The sequence below is a fragment of the Paramisgurnus dabryanus genome, chromosome 8, assembly GCF_030506205.2.
Source record: "Paramisgurnus dabryanus chromosome 8, PD_genome_1.1, whole genome shotgun sequence".
NCBI lineage: Eukaryota > Metazoa > Chordata > Actinopteri > Cypriniformes > Cobitidae > Paramisgurnus > Paramisgurnus dabryanus.
Window position 1 is genome coordinate 9,084,867 of NC_133344.1, and position 20,091 is coordinate 9,104,957.

At 40.8% G+C, this 20,091-nt stretch overlaps 1 protein-coding gene across 2 annotated transcripts in view; it reads left to right on the forward strand.

Annotated features, from left to right (window-relative positions):
• Positions 1 to 20,091, forward strand: part of pxylp1 (2-phosphoxylose phosphatase 1) — a 152,356-nt gene that overhangs the window by 59,584 nt on the left and 72,681 nt on the right. The gene's annotated exons all lie outside the window — the stretch shown is intronic.

The following is a 20,091-nucleotide window of genomic DNA, read 5'->3' on the forward strand; positions in this document are numbered from 1 at the left end:
AAGATAATACATTTCTGGAGTGTTAAAAATGTAAAGAAAAAATAACAACAAGAACCGTACTGAACCGTGAACCGTGACCATAGAACCGTGATACGAACCGAACCGAGGGTTTTGTGGACCGTGCCACCCCTAGTAACGACATGTCACACTTCACACTAGTGAACACTGTAAACAAAACACTGTTTAGGGAATATTGCACAATGCCCAGGCCAGATACAATATTAAAATTCACAAAACAAAAAACAAACAAAACACTAAAAATACATGCTACCCACACAGAGCTTCTGCCCAAATTTCCAATCAGCCTTACCAAAATATGGCAGACTTCAAGGGCACACGCCAAAAAAAAAAAAAACAATTAATCAAAAGAATTACGCACAGGAAAAACAGTGGCTAGTTGAACAGACGACGATAATCCTCCTCCAAGCATAAATAATTTATAGCATTTATAGAACATCATGACATTTTACTATAATTAACAATTTAAAACAATCCTAAATTTCTTTTGAGAAGACTATAACAAAGAATTTAAATGAACTTACGGTTTTGAGACCAGCCTAGATGAACGATACAGCAAATGAGTTTTTACCGGTGTAAATGACTGATAGCTGTGCACAGGGGCGCGGGAAGTGGGGGTGCTGGGGGTGCTGCAGCACCCCCTGGTGGCAGAGATTTAAAACTGCGATGACATTAAAATTATATCTCATAAATATCTCTTGATTTTGGTTTGTTTCTGTACAAAGACATTTTGTATGCCATGTTGGGTGTGTGATGAAGAGAGGGATAACTTTAGTAATTTTAAAATGATTTAATTTATTTCAGTGTGTATTAGCCAGATTCTATCAGATTCTGTCTTGACGACGTGATTGCATTCAGCCGATATGCTGTAATAGGCATAAGCATAACACACAAGCACGCACACTCACAGCGACATACTGAACGCCGAATGAGTTTATCTATCAGCTTCGCAATGTCTCAAAAGAGAATTTTGGATTTTTTTCAATCACACAACGCAAAATTCCCGAGGACTAGTTATTAAGGTATGTATTGCTAATACATTTTTACAATGATTCGCATTGATTTACAATGGTCGCACTATATAAATAGCATTTTAGTTTGCATGCGTAAAAAGTGCATGCAACAATGAAACACATATAAAACGAACAAGAATGAACTGTGGAGTGTGGTTGGCCTATATTAGAAGGTCTACTACTCTTAAAATAATTTAGCATGGTTTTAGAATATATTTTAATCAAAATATGTTGGCCCATTTTGATATTTTAAACATATTCCGATGGAAAAATGCGTCCAAGCTAAGCTAGGTTCAGTAAACGATTTTCTAGTTCGTCATCTTTTCAAAAATATTTAAAAATATAGCCAAATTGTTTTGCGGTGTTTAACGCACTTGTAAATGTTACAGAACATGTGCTTTATTGAGTGAAAGTGTAAACGGTTGAATTAAATTATTAAAACGACGTAAAAGGAACTAAATTATATATGTACAAAAAGGAACATGCATGCGACATTTAAAAGGTATTTCAAAAAAATTATCTAAATTATTCCCATGCATCGATTTTAATGTTAAACGTCTATAAATTCAAATGAATCCATTTGGAATATATTCCGACAATTTAGGACATGATTTTGGAATTTTAAAGTCGAAAAATATCTTATTTTTACACCGCAGGAGACATGGCAAAGTGAAACAAAACGTAAAGACACAAATATTACATTTACGTGTAAAATAGAATTAAATGAAACCCGTGAATTGAAAGGACCACTATAATCGCCTTAACTCGAGTAATGTCAATAAAGTTATTATGTTAGAGTTTAGAAATATTAAAAACTTAACCAAAGGACAACAAAAAGGCGTACTACTGGGACCAGTGAGAATGCATATGTGTACATAAACTGGTTCCATACCTCCGACTTTCCTCCAAACTTGCTCAAAGTTAATTCTCCTGTTTTTCTTTTTTCTTTAAATCTTCAAACTCCATGTTGCACTTAAGCTCCACCATACCGCACAGCATGCCCGGTGCGTGAGGCGTGCCAGAGGAGACTCCGCACCTGACTCGCGTTGCATTTTGTAACTTTTACAAATCATTTTGTAATTTGTAATTTGTGTAACTTTTTGGAGACATTTGTTACTTTGGCCTAAATATAGTCATAATATTTCTAATTATGGCATAGCTTTCTCCCCAATTGGGGTAATAAAGTAATGATTCAAAATATGCTTATATCGGCCCGGCCCGAGGATAGTAGCGGAAAATAACGTCCTGGGCAGAGAATCTCTACTATGTTGCAATAGGCTATATAGTTTGTATGCCCCGTCAGCTCAGCTGTAGGCTACTTTATGGATGGGAGGGGCGAGTGATTTTTTTAAAAGAAGACATAGGTAGAGTGGTCTGCAGAATACAGAGCTTGTGAACAACATTAGAATTCTATAACTCTATTCTATCACCCCGCACCCCGCACCCCCTACCGAAAATATCTTCCCGCGCCTCTGGCTGTGCACACACCCTCACCACGGCAGCTGTACTTCTATCCCCAGACCATATTAAATAAGCATGGTCAGAGCTAAACCACCACATCTTACATATAAACGAAAAGGTGCATACACTTACATTACTGCAAACCCGCACCATCCCACTACTCGCTAGTCAGAGAGCAAAGTTTCTGTAAACAGCGCAGCTGCGTGTACCATTTACTGGCCACCACGCCAGCCCGAGCTACAAATAAACAGAGCACCGCATTAAATATTACACAATGGGAAATGCGTTTAGCGTTTACAAACCATAAATGCACATCCGGGAAAAGCATGTACACTTACGTTACTGCGAGCACGTCTTGATCCACTTCTCGCTATTATGCAAGCAAATATTTAAATACACAGACCCCAGGCCGAGCTGCAAAGAACAATACATCGCATTAACTATTACTCAATGAGAATGCATTTGGCGTTTACGACCCATAGATGCACATCTGAGAAAAGTATGTACACTTAGGTTAATGCGAACCCAGTCTTGATCCACTACTCGTTATTATGCGAGCTAAGTTTAAATACCACACACACCAAACCGAGGTTCTCCCGTTTACACAGCTTATCTTCCAAGAGCCCCACTCCTCAACACACACCGTACTATTATCATTCCGTCTTCATCTTGCTCCACTTTTAAAGGGAAAGCCACTGATGCCACCTGATCCCACTAATTAGCGCCAGTGGGCCGGTCTTAATGCTGCACTTCCCATCTCAGCCACCCTACCCACTACACATGTTTAATACGGATGACAGCAAAGCCACTGGTGTGTTTCAGTGACATTCTGGACCTCTGATAGGATTTGATAAGTTTCAGCTTTAAAGCTGTGCCAGAGGTTGACCCCAAATATTTTGAAAAGAGCATCTGAATTTTAAATGATGCAAATCTATGAGTTTGACACCCTATATCCATTTGTTCCACATGTCATTATGCACAATTGATCAAACTTTAAAGCAGTGTTTCTCAAACTTTTTCTGCCATTCCCCACTTTGGAGGTACGGAAGGGTTCCGAGCCCCACCTGTCCCCAATCGCCCCAACAAAATGGTAATCAAGTAGGCTTTAAAGGAAAACACCAAGGTTTTTCAATATTTTACTATGTTCTTACCTCAACTTTTTTCAATGCGTGCACTTAATTGTTGTGAATCGCGTTGTGAATGTGTTAGCATTTAGCCTAGCACCACATTCCTTAGGATCCAAACAGGGATGAATTTAGAAGCCACCAAACACTTCTATGTTTTCCCTATTTAAAGACTGTTACATAAGTAGTTGCATGAGTAAGTATGGTAGCACAAAATAAAACATGGCAATTTTTAAGCAGATAAAAAATTAGAACTATATTGCATATATACCTCGGCGCGCAGTAACTAATCACTCCTGACTACTCCCCTCTTGCTCAAACTTCCGTCAATATTACTGCGTCCAAGGTCGAAGTTAAAGATAATAATGCAACTATGTTTGCATTTTGTCTTTGACAAAAGTCATCATACTTTCTCTTCAGCTGGCTTTTTAGTTGATAAGGTCCACTGTCTGTCTTGGTTTTCTCTGCAGGTGCCGAATGTCAAGTTCTTTCTATTCCATGTCACAAACTTATCCATTGTTAACGTTTATACCCACTACCGCCTATACCGCCTACACATTAAAGTTTTTGTTCCGCTTCAATTAACATTCCGACGTTAATTTATTGTTGTAGGCTATAGCTCAGTGTGACATTTTCTTCACAGTCTGATGTTGTTTTAAGTTAGGCTTATTTTTAAATGTGTCGTTTTGAGTGATTAGTCAATAAATAAATGAATTAATAGAGATCACAAAAATTACCAAATTTCCTCCAGTTTATCACGCCCCACTTGTAATGTTCCTATTCCCCACCAGTGGGGCCCGCCCCACACTTTGAGAAACGCTGCTTTAAAGAATGTTAAAAGAATTAACCTCCTTGAATAATTCTAGGCATAAGATACCCAAAAAGACTCTTACATGTCTTATAAATTAGCCATAGAGATTCCCTATGCTGGTCAGCAGCTAAAACAATCATATAGTTAGGTTTGATTTGTGTAATCAAAATACATTATTTTATTAAACTATGCCTATACCATGAGTTATATCCAGTGTTATCCAGTTAACATACTGTAATTAAATGTGAGTGACAAATACTTTAATTCTTTACACGTTTCTAGTCTTCTATTAAGTTTTCTCGACGTGGGCACCATTCTTACCTCTCTCTCTCTCTCTCTCTCTCTCTCTCGCTCGCTCTCTCTCTCCTCTACAATGTCAAATGATCCTTTGTAAAAGCGCGTTCTTGCAGTTGAGTTTTTTCGCTTGAGTTGCATAACTCGCGCGAAGACGCGTTTAAAGGGGAAAGCGCGTGTTTTCGCGGCAATTGCGCCGCCCAATTCGCGTCATTTGCATCGCCCTGTGAGAACGCACCTGGTTGCGTCTTTGCATTGACTTTGTATGTAATCTGTTCGCGCAAATCGTTAAACTTGCGTTGGTGAGTATGCCCTATAATGAATGGAAACGCATTATTCCCTTCACTTCAGTGCACACGCACCAGCGCAGCGAGTGCACGCACACAAGCGCAGCTGGTACACTGGCAAGAGCAGAGCGAGACTTTCAGCCTATGTGCCGGGGCTTAGCCCCGGACGGCCCCGTTGAAAACCCGTGAGAAAGCATGGGAACAGCGGATAGCAACGAATATGTGATAGGGCCGCCGACTGTCAATCAAATTCTTCCAGATCGGGCGGGCCCCTGATTGGTCCGGGCCCGTAAGCAACGCTTACCCTGCTTACCGATAGTTACGCCCCTGGCTTTGGCATGAAACACTTCATGTTAAAGGAATGGCTTCATGTTAAAGGAACTTGGGTGGAGTGATTGCTCGCTGCACCTGAGAAGCCCCATGGTGAGGAGCAGAGAGTTCGCTCACCATACATTCACACGAGACAGAAGCGTTAACGCTTGACGAAAAGCTTGTCTGAAACGTGGCCAAAAGACAATCACTGTGGCCGCAACACATGCTCCGGTCTACCATAAACTTTATTGGCTGGCTCTGCCTAGGATATTTGCATAAGACAATCTGATTGGCTGACGCACACTTTGCCGCTTGAAAAGTTGAGAAATGTTTAACTTCTACAGTGAGCAACGCATGACGTCACCCATTAAAAGTGAATGGGAAGCGTTAACGCTTACGCCCTGTGTGAATGTAAAGTCAGATTGAGCTAATCACTCTGCCCAAGTAGCAGTGCTTCGTCTTCTGAGAATATAGTTCCCAGTATGAATATGGTTAAAAGAACGCTGTGTCTCATATGACCTTGTTATTTGTACACGCTGTAACTATACAAATCACAACATATAAAAAGGAAAACGTTGGCGTTATTTTGTCACTTATTGGGAGCAGTATGCTAGCTGGAGCCATTTCCTTCCAGTCTTTGTGCTAAGATAAGCTAGCGGTGGGTGCGTCAGACAAAGTTACAGCATGCACAGAAATGAAAAGGGTATGTATGGACTTATCTAACTCTGGGGGATACAGTGAATAAGCTAAAATCCCAAAAAGTCAGTGTGTTCCTTTCAAAAAGTGCTGGAGCTCTGAACAGTTTTTTGCAACTCTTTGAAGGTAGGGCCAATATTTGCAGGTTACATCCATAAAAAAGTAATACGTCTTCTGGCAATCTTTTCTTGCAGGTATAGGGGATGGGCAAAAATCTCCACCCTGTACATATTTAAAGCACAGAGCAGCACTCCGTGCCGACATACCACAACTCCAATCCCTCCTCGTCTATCTTGCTGGCAGTTTTTGGGAGATCTCCACAAACACCTCTTCCACTGCCCTACAATATGGAAAATGGTGAAAATAAGACTTTCCTACACAAACTATTCAATAAGAGGATATTGTAGTCCTATAGTGTAATTATCATCTACAATTTTACAAGTTTGGTAATATCCTCATCCTTAGCTATGAAGATGCCTTCAAAGATGTCCGGTTCCTCAGATCTAAAAAAAGGGGCAAAACTATTTATGATAACTTCTTGTCTAGGTTTACTTGATGCACATTAAAAAGCTAAGTAAGGTAACTATATACAGTAAGATTGTATTTGTTAACAATTAGTTAATGCATTAGTTAACATGAACTAACAATGAACAATCCTTCTACAGCATTTATTAATCTTTGTTCATGTCACAGGTCGGGGCGGACCCGAGATAGCTAGAGGGTCACGCCCCTACCTAGTTCCCAACTCGAGGAGGTTCCCAAAGTCACCCCAATGACCAAACCAACACAATAGTAAAATTTAACAACTTTTATTAAATATTAAAAGGTAAAGGTGGAATGGGGAAGGGGCAATTTAAAATGTCTCTCTTTCTCTCTTCCTTCTGGTTTCTCCACAGGTTCGCTGAGGACCAAGGTGAGTGGTCTTAATAACACACGTTACTCACAACTTTGGGCTCTGGATCGTTCTACACAGGCTTGCTAGAAGCAGAGGTAAGTTAGCATTCATAGAAGTGCGTGACTCACAGACTGGGCTTTCTGGTTTCTCCACGGGTTCACTGAGGACAGAGGTAAGTGGTCATTTAATAACACACGTTACTCACAACGTAGGGCTCTGGAACGTTCTACACAGGCTGGCTAGAAGCAGAGGTAAGTTAGCATTCATAGAAGTGCGTGGCTCACAGACTGGGCTTTCTGGTTTCTCCACAGGTTCACTGAGGACAGAGGTAAGTGGTCGTTTAATAACACACGTTACTCACAACTTAGGTCTCTGGAACGTTCTGCACAGGATTTCCAAGAGCAGAGGTGAATTAGCATTCATAAAAGTACAGGACTCTCAGACTGGGACTTTCTGGTTTCTCCACAAATCACACTAATGTTACAGGCAAGTAATTCCTATCCACTGCGCTGGTCAGTTCGACACATTGTTATTTTCACACGGAGCCTCTGGGATGAAACAGTCTCTATCTCCAAAAGAAAGCACAGCACTACACTGCAAGCTTCAGTGAAAACACACAAATTGAGAGTCGGGACTCACCCACAGCATCACACGCACACACTCGTTGTGAGGTAAGGACATAGGCAGCTAATCTCAGATTCCTCCTGTGGCTCGTCGGCCGAAATTTCCAACACACAGGAAAGGTGGAAAGCGATTACTTCTGGATTTGTTCTTCGTATACACTAGACATCCATCAGCTCACCCACACTTATTCCTCCGGTGGGGCCGGAACTATAAATAGACACTCCAAACACGCACAATAATTCCACCTCTGCAACGTATATACAATATCCCAGCTGTACTCACATGTCGACCCGTCTCATATTGTTTTCTTCACCCAGTTATTCTCACATAACTTCCTCCTCACGGTAAACATCCACCTCTTCCTGTCTCTTTCTTCCCCAACGGATTTAGATCGTCGCTCTCCAGCCTATAACACAGCCAACCGTACACCAACACCGGCACCACAGAGAAGCACTCCAGTGCAGTGTTCCTTTAATTCTCACGCTCCGTCCTTTCCGCCTCCCTGGGCTGCCGCACTCTTTCCTTCCGCTATAAGCGCTTTATGGATCAACGGCGCCCTCCGGCTCCTCCAAGGACGGAGCGTGTGATCGAGTCTGCCCTAGGCAAAAAAAAAGAACTCGTGCCTGCAACAACCACCGTCCTTCGGGCTTCTTCGGGCCTTTTTTTATGTGCGTTGTCTCCATTCCCTCCTCCAATCATGAATTCCCAGCTTGATTCGTCACACCTGTTGCTCGTTTGTCCATAATCTGAGAGCTAGGGAGACCAGGAAGTAACATTGTGTTTATACACAGAGGTCTGGCAGGAAACCATCTTCAAGTGGAACCAACCTCCTCTGCTTTTGGTTCCGCTCCATTGTAGTCACCCGTGACATTCATGTTAATATCTGCATTTACAATACATTTATAAAATTAAAGGTTGTAACTGTTAACATGAATTAATGCACCATGAACAAACATTAATAACTGTACTGACATTAACTAACATTAACAATAATTTTATTAACATTTAATACATGAAAAATGATGTATGTGCATTTCGATTTGTGGGGTGCTTTTGTGGAATGGTCTGAGTAATTCAATCAAACAAAGTGTTAATATGCTGCAGTTTAAAAAAAGGTACAAGAGTTTTATTTTTGATAAGTACAAAAGTGGTGAGGGCGAATGATAATTCATTATTGATGTAAATGCTGCTTGATAAAGACTCCGTTATATGCTTCTTTTTGTAAATATTAAGTTTGATATATCTTGTTCGATTGTGATTTTTTTTTTAATTAGGTAGTTACTGGGGGTAGGTCTTGATAAGCCTAGGGCTTCTACCTATCCCTTTTCGAACAGGGTGTTAATATGTAAAATTTGTTTTATTTAATTATATGTATATTCTATACGCATAGTCGTCTTTTAATTGTTCGAAATAAAATATTTCATTCAAATATTGTTAATTGTTTGTTCATGTTAATGCATTTACTAATAGTTACTAATACAACACTATTGTAAAGTGTTACTATTTACTTCTTAATACAAACACTGTGTTACAAAGTTTGGAGTACCTAACAGCATTCTTTAAACGATATTACTTGTGGTTTCCATCTACTGAAACAACAAGCATATCTGCGGTGCATGCAGATGAAGGCTCTTACTTGCATATATTGTCCACCTTGAATCGCACAGCCTCCCACTCAAAAAACGTTTCTGAAAACTGTCTCCTGAGATCTTGCCAGTCTATTAAAAATAAGGAAATCAACAGCTAATAATGTGCAACAAATACATTAGCACCAAGCAGCTTTTCAACCTACAATTTTAATTATCAATACTGTAGGATAAATACTCACACAACCAAAGCAGACAGTTCGCTGATCCAGCATTCTTAAAAATGCTTGAAAGGACAGTCCTGGTGCCGCCATCTTCATTTCTTCAAATGAAAACAAGATATCTATTGCATAAATTGTGGCAAAATGAAGGGTTGCCGGCCAGTAGCCATTTCTGTTTAGGTATTTTTTACCATTTATTGTCATGACTGGGAACAGGAATCAGGACGCAAGTGCAGGCTTCACCATGAAATAAATAACATTTAATATAAAATGAACAGAAACAAAACACGAGGAGTAAAACAGCAACACAGGAACATCCAATACAGAGAACAACAGGAACAGACGTGGAAAGGCGACAATGACAATGATCCGGCCACAGGTGAGAAACAGACTGCAGTATAAATACACAACACTTAACAGGGAACAGGTGTGATGAATCAGTCCGTGAATTGTCCAGGTGACGTAATCGGAGACACAAACAAAACATGACACGGATCACCGTGACATGACCCCTCCCTCTACGAGTGGCTACCAGACACTCACATAAACAAAACAAACACAAAAGTCTGGTAGCGAGAGTCCAAGGGAGGGGTGGAGGGCTTGGGGACCCTGGCGAAGCCGGCAGCCGCCGGGATGAGACCAACAGGAACGGTAGGCCGGACTGCGCCAGGAGAACCGGAGCGATCGCTCCGAGAACCGAGGCAGACGAATTACCCCCCTCCTGGGAATCACCGACGATCAGCTGCCCCCGGAAGTCATCTCCCATCCCCTCGCGGAAACGGAGACCCTCTCTCGGTAGCCACCCCGGGGAAATGATCGGGCGTGGTCCGTTCCGGATCCCCCTGCGAGCAGGATGGTGGTCCTCCGAGGGACCGTCGACGACGACATAACCGTTGGAGGACCGCCTGGGCCGATCCTCCTCCCGCATGCTCGCAGGAGGGAGCGATCGCTCACGGTGGTCCCCAAGAGACATCGGGGCTGATGGGGAATGAACCCCGATGTCACTACTCCCCCTCGACGAAACTCCTGGGGGAGCCGCCCTCCGTGAACCCGCTGCGTCCAGTCTGGCCGGATCATTCTGTCATGACTGGGAACAGGAATCAGGACGCAAGTGCAGGCTTCACCATGAAATAAATAACATTTAATATAAAATGAACAGAAACAAAACACGAGGAGTAAAACAGCAACACAGGAACATCCAATACAGAGAACAACAGGAACAGACGTGGAAAGGCGACAATGACAATGATCCGGCCACAGGTGAGAAACAGACAGCAGTATAAATACACAACACTTAACAGGGAACAGGTGTGATGAATCAGTCCGTGAATTGTCCAGGTGACGTAATCGGAGACACAAACAAAACATGACACGGATCACCGTGACATGTATACATTACTTTCTACTCTTCATACATTACTAAAATGTTGAAATCAATTATGAAAAGATTTTTAAGACTCTACTATAACAGAACAAAACAAAGTTCTTCACATTCTTACCATTAATTGTGACCACAGCAACTGTCTTTCCTGGACAGACCCTTAACGACTCTGGTGAACAACCACAGATTTTGTCAGACATTTCCACAGGTACAAGCCGCATTGAAAAACATCAGTGGAGGACAATTAAGATCATTTGTTTTGACTGAGTAATATAAGATTGTAATGGTGGTGTAGCACATTGCTGAAAAAGTACATGAGATAGGCTTAAAATGCTGACTGAAACGGAGTATCCACATAAATTCAACACCAAACAATGATACAAAAAGGTATACTGTATACAGCATTTTACTGTAGTTTAACTATTCTGAAAATGATATATGTCGTACATACACAATATGTACATACACAAAACTTGGGAAAAAAACCACAATGGGAAAGAGCCTTATACACCACAACAGTTGTTGGAGGCAATGGCTGGAAGAATCCAGCAGTCATTGCATCTCTGCTATGGAGGACATGATGACATCACATTCAGCACAGAAGAAGGGACGAGGTCGTCAGTCACAACACTGGATAACAGCTTGGGCTTCTCCCACACTCTGGCAGATGTGCTGCCACATTTCTTGTGTTCAGCAGACAGGGTCTCTCTGCCCTCCACCTCTCTGAAAAGAGAATTTTTGTGTGCTCCAGTCTGAGGAAGCCTGAAGAGGATCTCTTGGGGTTCCAGGAGGTGATGCGTCATTACTTGAGAAATCTTTCAGTGAATACACTCTGTTAAAATATATAGAGTATACAAAAACAATACTTTTATATTTCCCTTTATGTACATATATTTACAACATTTAATTGTACTTCATGGAATGGCTTTGAGTGTAAAAGGTCCAGCATTCTATCAAATTTAAGAAAAGAAACTACGTATTTACATTATAACCCACTGTCATATTCTGTATATGTACAGATAAAAATGATCATTTAAACACACTGAAGTACACCAACAGTCTCTAGAGCAAAGGCCACCTCACAATGGCCCTCATTTATCAAAAGTACGTACACCAAATTTCCAGCGTACACCTGGCGTACACCCAAAACCACGGTGACTTTGAGATTTATCAATATGGACGTTGGCGTACGGCACGCTCAAATCCTACGCCAGGTGGTGTACGCACATTTTGAGTTAGTGCAGAAATGCGCAAACAATTCCTAACACCACAAAACGCAATGACAAACTAAAATATGATATATTATGATGACCCACTGTAAAAAAACAAAAACATAGTAATTATAAACGTCAGTGTTTATTTTTATGCAACATGTACTTCAATGTTTAATTTGAGAGACTTTACCAAAGCATTTGATTTGAAGGCATATGTATTCCTTCAGTTGAGAGCCTGGGCGCTTTACCTGATGTTTCAGGGCAAAGCATGTGAGCGGAGCGGAGCCTTGAGCGGTGCGGTAATATTACCATCAAAGCGCCACTCTAAAAAGTCCGCTCGCTCAGCACCGCTCGTTGAACCCAGAACGCCCTTTAATAATTTTCTAGTTCGAGAATCTGTAAAAACGTCTACAATAAGTTATGGAATTCAATATTCATCCTGGAATCTGAAGCGGCACATTGCAAGAAAGCACAACCCAGATAGCAAAATCTGCCTGGCCCACCACTGGGCCACATATTTGCTTGAGTTCTGGCCCAGTTCTGGCTGGGTCCCCGGCCCAGAACTGGTCCACACACTAAAAATTGGATCAAACTATTAAATCTGGGCCAGTTGTGGCCCACACCCAGTAAAATAGATCTTACATACTGACTTGGCCCAGATTTGGCCAGCACACTGTAAAGTGACCTAAATTGTTTATTTGGCCCAGGTCTGGCTAGCACACTGTAAAGTGACTTAAATTGCTTATTTGGCCCAGGTCTGGCTAGCACACTGTAAAGTGACTTAAATTGCTTATTTGGCCCAGGTCTGGCCCAGACCCTTTGTTTTATATGGCCGACAACATCTGCATGGTCCCTGGGCCAGATGTGGCCCAGAAACTGGTAAATATTGTATATTTTTTATTTTTCAAGAAAAATACACCCATTTAAGAAGATTAAGAGCCTTTTATTAAAATCACACACACATCACATTAATGTGAATTAACAGTTAACAAATACATAAATATGAACATGTTTTAACATGTACCAACAATTAACCAAATACATTGTAATTTTGAACATATTAATTCTTAACAAATTCAGTACACTTTACAAAAACCCAACAAATACAAACAGACATATATCTCTTACACAACACATTTTACAAGCACATAACCCACTTTATAAACAATTTAAAGGGATAGTTCACCCTTAAAATTATAATTTTCTCATAAACCACTTACCCCCCTGTGTCGTTCTAAACAACCAAGTGCTCCGATTGTCTTCAGAATACATTTTTAGAATTTTTTTATGAAAACCGTGAGGCTTTTGTCTGTCCCATTGACTTAAGTTAGTCTCACAATCTGTTTCCCAGAAAAGAATGAAAGACATCGCCAAAAAGGTCCATGTTCCATTAGTAGTTTAATAATAATATTATGAAGTGACAAGAACACTTTGTGCACAAAGAAAATAAAACGAACGATTTCAACAATTTTTTCTCCTCCTTAGTTGTTGAAAGTGTATTCAAGGCCAGACTACGGCGATGCTGCTGACATCACCTGCAGCTCACGTCACTTGCTGATGTGGTTACCAATGTTTTTTTTTCTACACTCTTTTTTTAAAGCATAATGCAAACATTGTAACAACACTTAAACACCCCAAATAAAATTACTTGGCAGACTATTCTGTCTGTACGCTGGCAACTACGTAAGCAGGTGACGTCAGCATGATGCGCCGTAGTCTAGTCGTTAACAGGCTTTGAACGACCAAGGAGAAAAACAAACTGTTGAAAAAAATTTTCATTTAAATACTGATGGAACACTGAACTTTTTGGCAATGTCTTTCATTCTTTTCTGTGAAACGGATTGTAAAACTAACTGAAATCAATGGGACGGACAGAAGCCTCCCAGTTTTCATCAAAAATATCTAAAAACGTTCTAATCTAAGCACTTGTTGGTTTAGAACGACAGAGGGGAAGTGATTTATGATAAAATTGCAATTTTGGGGTGAACTATCCCCTTAAGCAATTACAGCGAGACAACATGTAAAACAAATTAATTAACATTTAAAGAAAAAAATTCTCTCTCTCACACACACACACCACACACACACGTTGGCATATATGGTTTACCGGGACAATTTCATAGACACAATGCATTTTATACTGTACAAACTGTATATTCTATTGCCTTAACTTACCCCAGTCCCTAAGCCCAACCATAACAAAAATCTGTTGGAAGTATTTAATCTATGAAAAAGTATCACTTAGTATTGTGTCCCTGTAAAGCATGTTTATAGCATATTAAACATGTCATTATACACTATTCCCCATAAACCACATATACCAACCCACCCGCACACACACCTCTCACACACAAACCAAGTAATTAAAACAAGTTAAACACATTTAACCAAAACACCACCACTCTTTTTACAGAACAAAACATTCTCCTTTGCAGACACAAACACAGGCGCTAACACTAACTGCTTTTCTTTTGCTAAAGTTGTCTCTTGCACCCACCCTCTCGATCGAGCCACCTCTTCATTGTCCCCTCCACAACTGTAAGGGACCTTCTCCCAACTGCATCTTTAAAATAATGAATCCATATTGTCATTGTGAAATCTTTAAAAATTTAATGAGCATATTAAAAAGAAATGTCTAATTTTTATTAACAAATAATTAACAGATATATTTACCAATCACTACCTCTCTGAGTTGGAGGGTGGCAAATAAAGTCTTTTCCATCCAGTTGAGGTTTTAAGCCAGGGAGTTGTCAGTCGCCCTCTTCAATGCCATGTGCAGTCTCATACATCTGTCCCGCCAATAAGCCCCAACCAGTTAACCTGAAACAGATTTATAGTCTTAATAGTTGGTCATAGTTTCATACAGGACACAGGTCATACAGTAGTTGATTGCTTATATCAAAGAGGTGATGCATGCTATTTTTTTGTGTGCTAATTTAAGAAAAGTTGTGTGCAATCCATAGAAGTAAACTGTTGTGTGTTTGTTGAAGTCCAAGAAAAGAGATTTAAGTTGAAGAAGATAACTGGCGTCATTGTTTACTTACACTGTAAAAAATTTCTGTAGAAATTACAGTATTACTGGGTATTACTGGCAACTAGCTGCCAGTAACTTACTGTAGATTTTACATTTATGTTATTTACTGGCCACAGTTTGTTCAAGTTAAATGAACATGAAACATTTTCAGTCTTTAACTTCTACAGTAAGTTACTGGCAACCAGCTGCATAATTACAGATAATTTTTTACAGTGTAGGGTTTTGGACATTTGCACATCGTTCACATGTCTCTAACACTTACACATCAAAGGGTGTGTAAATTCGTGAATCTGAAAATATGTGCCCTGCTGAAAAAAACAGCATACCAGCAAGACCAGCATATGTTGTGTTTTGGTGCAGGTTTGCTAGTGAACACCAGCTAAAACAGCCTCAAACCAGCACCATCACCAAACCAGCATTAGCACCAGCATCCCATGCTGGTCATACCAGCAAGCCACAGCATATGTTGTGTTTTGGTGCTGTTATGCTGGTGACCACCAGCAAAGACCGGCCTAATTCCCATGCTGGTTTGATGCTGGATTTTTCAGCAGGGTGCTCTTTAACTTCTTAACTACTTTAGCTCAAATAAGGTTGTGTGTACTGCTCCTTTTTATGAAGACATGAACGTGTGTCTGAATTCTCTGCTTGATTATTAAAAACCTGTTAACCTGCACGAGGACGACGACTGGTTATTTACATCTTTCTAAATGGATTCAGCTTACTAACAACAATATTTAAGCTAACGTGATAGCTGGCTAAATGTGCAGGAAAATTCACGGTTTTGAATATGTAGCAAACAATTCCTTTTCATTGTTATCATGCATTTTTAACATATAAAAACAAAATCAGTGACTTACCAGTTATTGATGATGGTGTCTGTGTCGAACGGGAGCTCAGCTTTGTGCTCTGCTTGATTCAAATCATAACAGCAGTCGTGATGTTGCCGTTCAACAGCTAGAGGGCTGATTGCCACATCACGGAATCGGGCCGTGTACTGTATACTGTCCGTCTGAAGCATAAACATTTTTAAATTGCCGCCAAACAGCGTTACAACTGGCATGTGTCAGTTGCACTGGCATCGGGCCACATACTGAATTTCTGACATCATACACATCTTGGCAGTATCATATCAAACCATAATCGGTCCAGGCACAATGCAATGTAGTCGGTCCGACTACACAATGCCAGATTCGGCCCGATTACACTGAGACACTACTTTAGTAGACCCGGACTTCAGCTGAGTATGCTTACACTCGGGCCAACAGCTATAAATAGTGTTTACTACTGGTATACTATTTCCTCATCTGGGCCAGTTCTGGCGCATACACTAAAAATCTGTCCTGCTTTCAGCCGACACTGGCGGAAAAAAGCCAGAATCGGGCCAGAACTGACTGCTATCTGGGAAGGATGTGCTACGAAAACATGGTAATAATGCATCAAAAGGTAAGCTAGTTACATACCATTCGATGATAAATAAATGCTACACATGAATAGGTAAGGTAAAATGCTTGTGTTGAATGATGACAAGCGGACAAAATCATGGCTACGAATTATCTTTTATGCTACATTATGGACACTTCTTTTTCTTATTTAGTCTAAAGTATGGCCATAAATATAAAATTCGTTCCCAATATTCAACAGTTTGTTCCTTGGAATTAATTATTATAATATTTCGTAATTACTATTACAATTATTATTACTTCAAATTATGAATTAGCCTAGTTAAACATGTGGATGTCGTGGAAACAAATTGTTAATTTGAATTAAATCCGGAGCTCCGTATCAAACTGGATCTTAGCTAACAAACAATTGTATGTAAATACAGAAAAACACACTACAAAAGTTACTACATCATTTTAAAATATTATTTTTAAAAAACTTAACCGAACCATTAAGCAGACATATAATTTAGATGTAGGCAACAGTAAATAATAATAATAATAATAATAAATTATTATTCTTCTAAATATCAATGAAGCGTCTTTAATAATAAAAAATAATAATACAAATATTACAAAACGTCATGCAATTATTAATGTGTCTTTAATACCGCTCTTTAAACTCCCAAATAAAAAAATTTGTTTCTTTCCACTTCCCTGGTTTCTCGTCCTTGCCGTCTTCCATGTGTCAATGTCGTAAAATGAGGGCGTGGGTGAGGTGGAGACTTGAATTTATATGGGCGTGTTATTCTAATGACGATCGTTTTCAGCCGCGGCATTTATGAAGGGCAGATATTGCTTACACCTGAATTTCAGAGGTACGCACAGCTTCATAAATCAGGCGGTGAGAGGAGTGTAAGCATAATCTTACGCCAACATATACGCCCGTTCCTACGCAAGAATGATAAATGAGGGCCAATGAGTGTCAGAAGCATTGGGAGGATCAGTGTTCGGAATGTGATCAGCTTTAGAGGATAAAAACAACACAAAGCAACATTTATCTATAATATACAATAAAGTATACATACATACAAAATTCCAACTTGTCCCAAGGCTAGCGGCACAGTCTAGTTACCAGTCTGAAATGGTGCAAGCTCTTTGTTTAAATGTCTCGTTTTTACTGTGTTTTGAAGCTTTGATTGTGTTTACAGTGTGCAATATAACATTCAGTGTGTTTATGTTTCACATGTAAATAACATATTTTTCACACAATCTACTTATCTATATACCGCTGTCTGATGTCTTCTTTGTTCTATGAAGTCCTGTAAGTAAACAATGTACATTCTAAAAATATATATTTAAAATATAAACAATACTTACCTTTCTTTTGTTGATTCCTGCTTGACCTTGGCCTTGCATAGACAATATTTCCATCAATTTCTCTTTTTCTCCAATGCACCCTCGGCTCAGGTGTCTTCATTGGTGCTGCTGCCTTTCTTGCAGTTCACCAAGAAAGTCATCAAGACTTTGGAGCTCATCCTTTAGTTCTTGACCATCAACCAACTTATCCAAGATCAAGAGATGTTCTTGGAGTTCTGAATGGATGGACATGGTGATGAGCAGAAACACAAACATACAGAAACACTCAAGACAGAGAGCACTACAGAAAGACTGACAAGTACAGTTTAACAAGACAGACGCAGACGTAAAATGTAAGTGTGTGTGCGCGCGCGTGTGTGTGTGTGTGTGTGCACATACATTTTACATCAGTATTCTTTTCATCTGTGTGGGAAAATTGAAAATTAAGCTCAAATCTATGTGACATTGATTTTAAACAGTTAAACTTGTATAATGTATACTGATCGTGTTGGCTAAAATTGGCTTTAATTATTTCATATTAAAACATGATGAGCCACAATAGGTGCTGTTATGAATTAAGATCTATTTCGACCTCACTCAGACCGTCACCACGGTCTTACCTTGAATGATGCAATCCTTCAACCTTTCCTCGAGACATTATATCAACAAAGTCATGTGACCTCGGGAGGCCTGGCCGCCGTCTATAAAACCCCCCAGTGGCAACGCCTCTTCCTCTTTGCTTTACTCGCCTCATCTGAGACAGGTAAGTGGTGTATTTTGAGACACAAAACTATTTTGGGACTCCACTGTTGTTAATCCGTCACTTTTTGTGCAGGTGCCTTGTGTCCCTGAGGATTGTGTGTGGTGTTCCCACTGACAGAGAGTTGTTTTTTCTCTACAGGAGTAAAAACCCTTTACTATAACTATTTTGAGTTCATTCCCGTTTGCTTGCTGTCCGCAGTAAGTGGGGTTTGTTAACTCCCCCCCCCCCAGCGTGCGTTCGCGCACCTTATATGGGGGAGGTGAGTTTTTTGTTAATATAAAATATAAAGTAAAATGATTTAAAAAAAACAACAACATTTTGTTTGGCCTTTTTCTGTTTGTAGAACATTGGCAATTTGTGTTTTTTCACTTATTGAAGCTGCCCAGCAGTTAGACTAATTAATTAATTGTTAAATTAATTAGGTAATTGGACGCATACTGTGTGTATTGCTCTTGTCTTTTGTTACCCTTTTTCCAGCTATACGTAGCTGTTGGGCCCTGACTATTGTGGTTTTTTGTTCGCAAAAAACTAAAACATATCATAGTGATGTCGTCACACTTGTGCCGTTTTTGTCGGGTGGCACTGGATGCCCGTGATGGCCATTGTGAATGCCCCTCTTGCTTAGGCATGGCTCATTTATTAGAGGACATTGAGAACCCCTGTACAGCTGCGCTAGAGCTGTCTGCTGAGGAGCGTGCCCTGAGAGCCCAAAGGGCGGAGAAGTCTGTTCAGGCTTCAGCGGTACAGCCTTCACTGGGTGACACAGGACGTGTTTCTAAAAAACACTCCAAGAAACGTAAACGTGAGCACCCCCCTGAACACAGAAAGGGGCAAGGCTCAGATTCACAACCGGACCCTCAGTCCCAGATCTTAGCTGCCATACGTGGTTTGTCTGATCGTTTGGGAAAGATTGAGGCTCAACATTCTGTGGCGAGGCCCACTTCAGAGGCGGGACCCTCAAGGGTTTCCTCCCCTGAGAGGTTGACCTCCTATCAACAGGGAGATGAGGATCACCCTGACGCCCTCTCTCTTTATGCCCCAGCCTCCCCTTTTGGAAGTGGTGGGCAGGCTGAAGAGGCCGCTGAGTCTGACCATTTTTTAGATGGACTGTCTGCTTTGTCCGACCCAGGTGACAATGAGCCCTCAACCATGGATATTATCTCCAAGGTGTTGAGTGCGGCAAAGATTGTGGGTCTTGATGTTCCGACTGTGCCCCCGGCTCCGTTGGAGGGAGTGTGGGCAGGTATCTCCCAGTCCCAGCAATCTGTTTCGGTCCCTGTGGCTGGGGATTATTTGCAGATGCTAAGAAAGGCATGGAGCGCCCCTAGTGGGGCCCCTCAGTTTAATGCGGGCTGCCGGAGATTGGCTAAAATACCATATACTCCCGACACTGGTATGGGAGATATGCCTCCGGTTGAACGGGAAATGGCAGCCTTGACGTCTCTGGGCCCGGAGCGTGTGACGGCTACTCCACGCTGTCCGGTTAAAGAGTGCGATAAGACTAGTCTAGTGTGTCGCACCTACAATGCCGCCACAAGGGCGGCTCGCTCTGGTAACGCGCTTGCCATTTTGTTGGCGGCCCTTAGGAAGACTGCCAATCCTAATGACAAGGATACTAT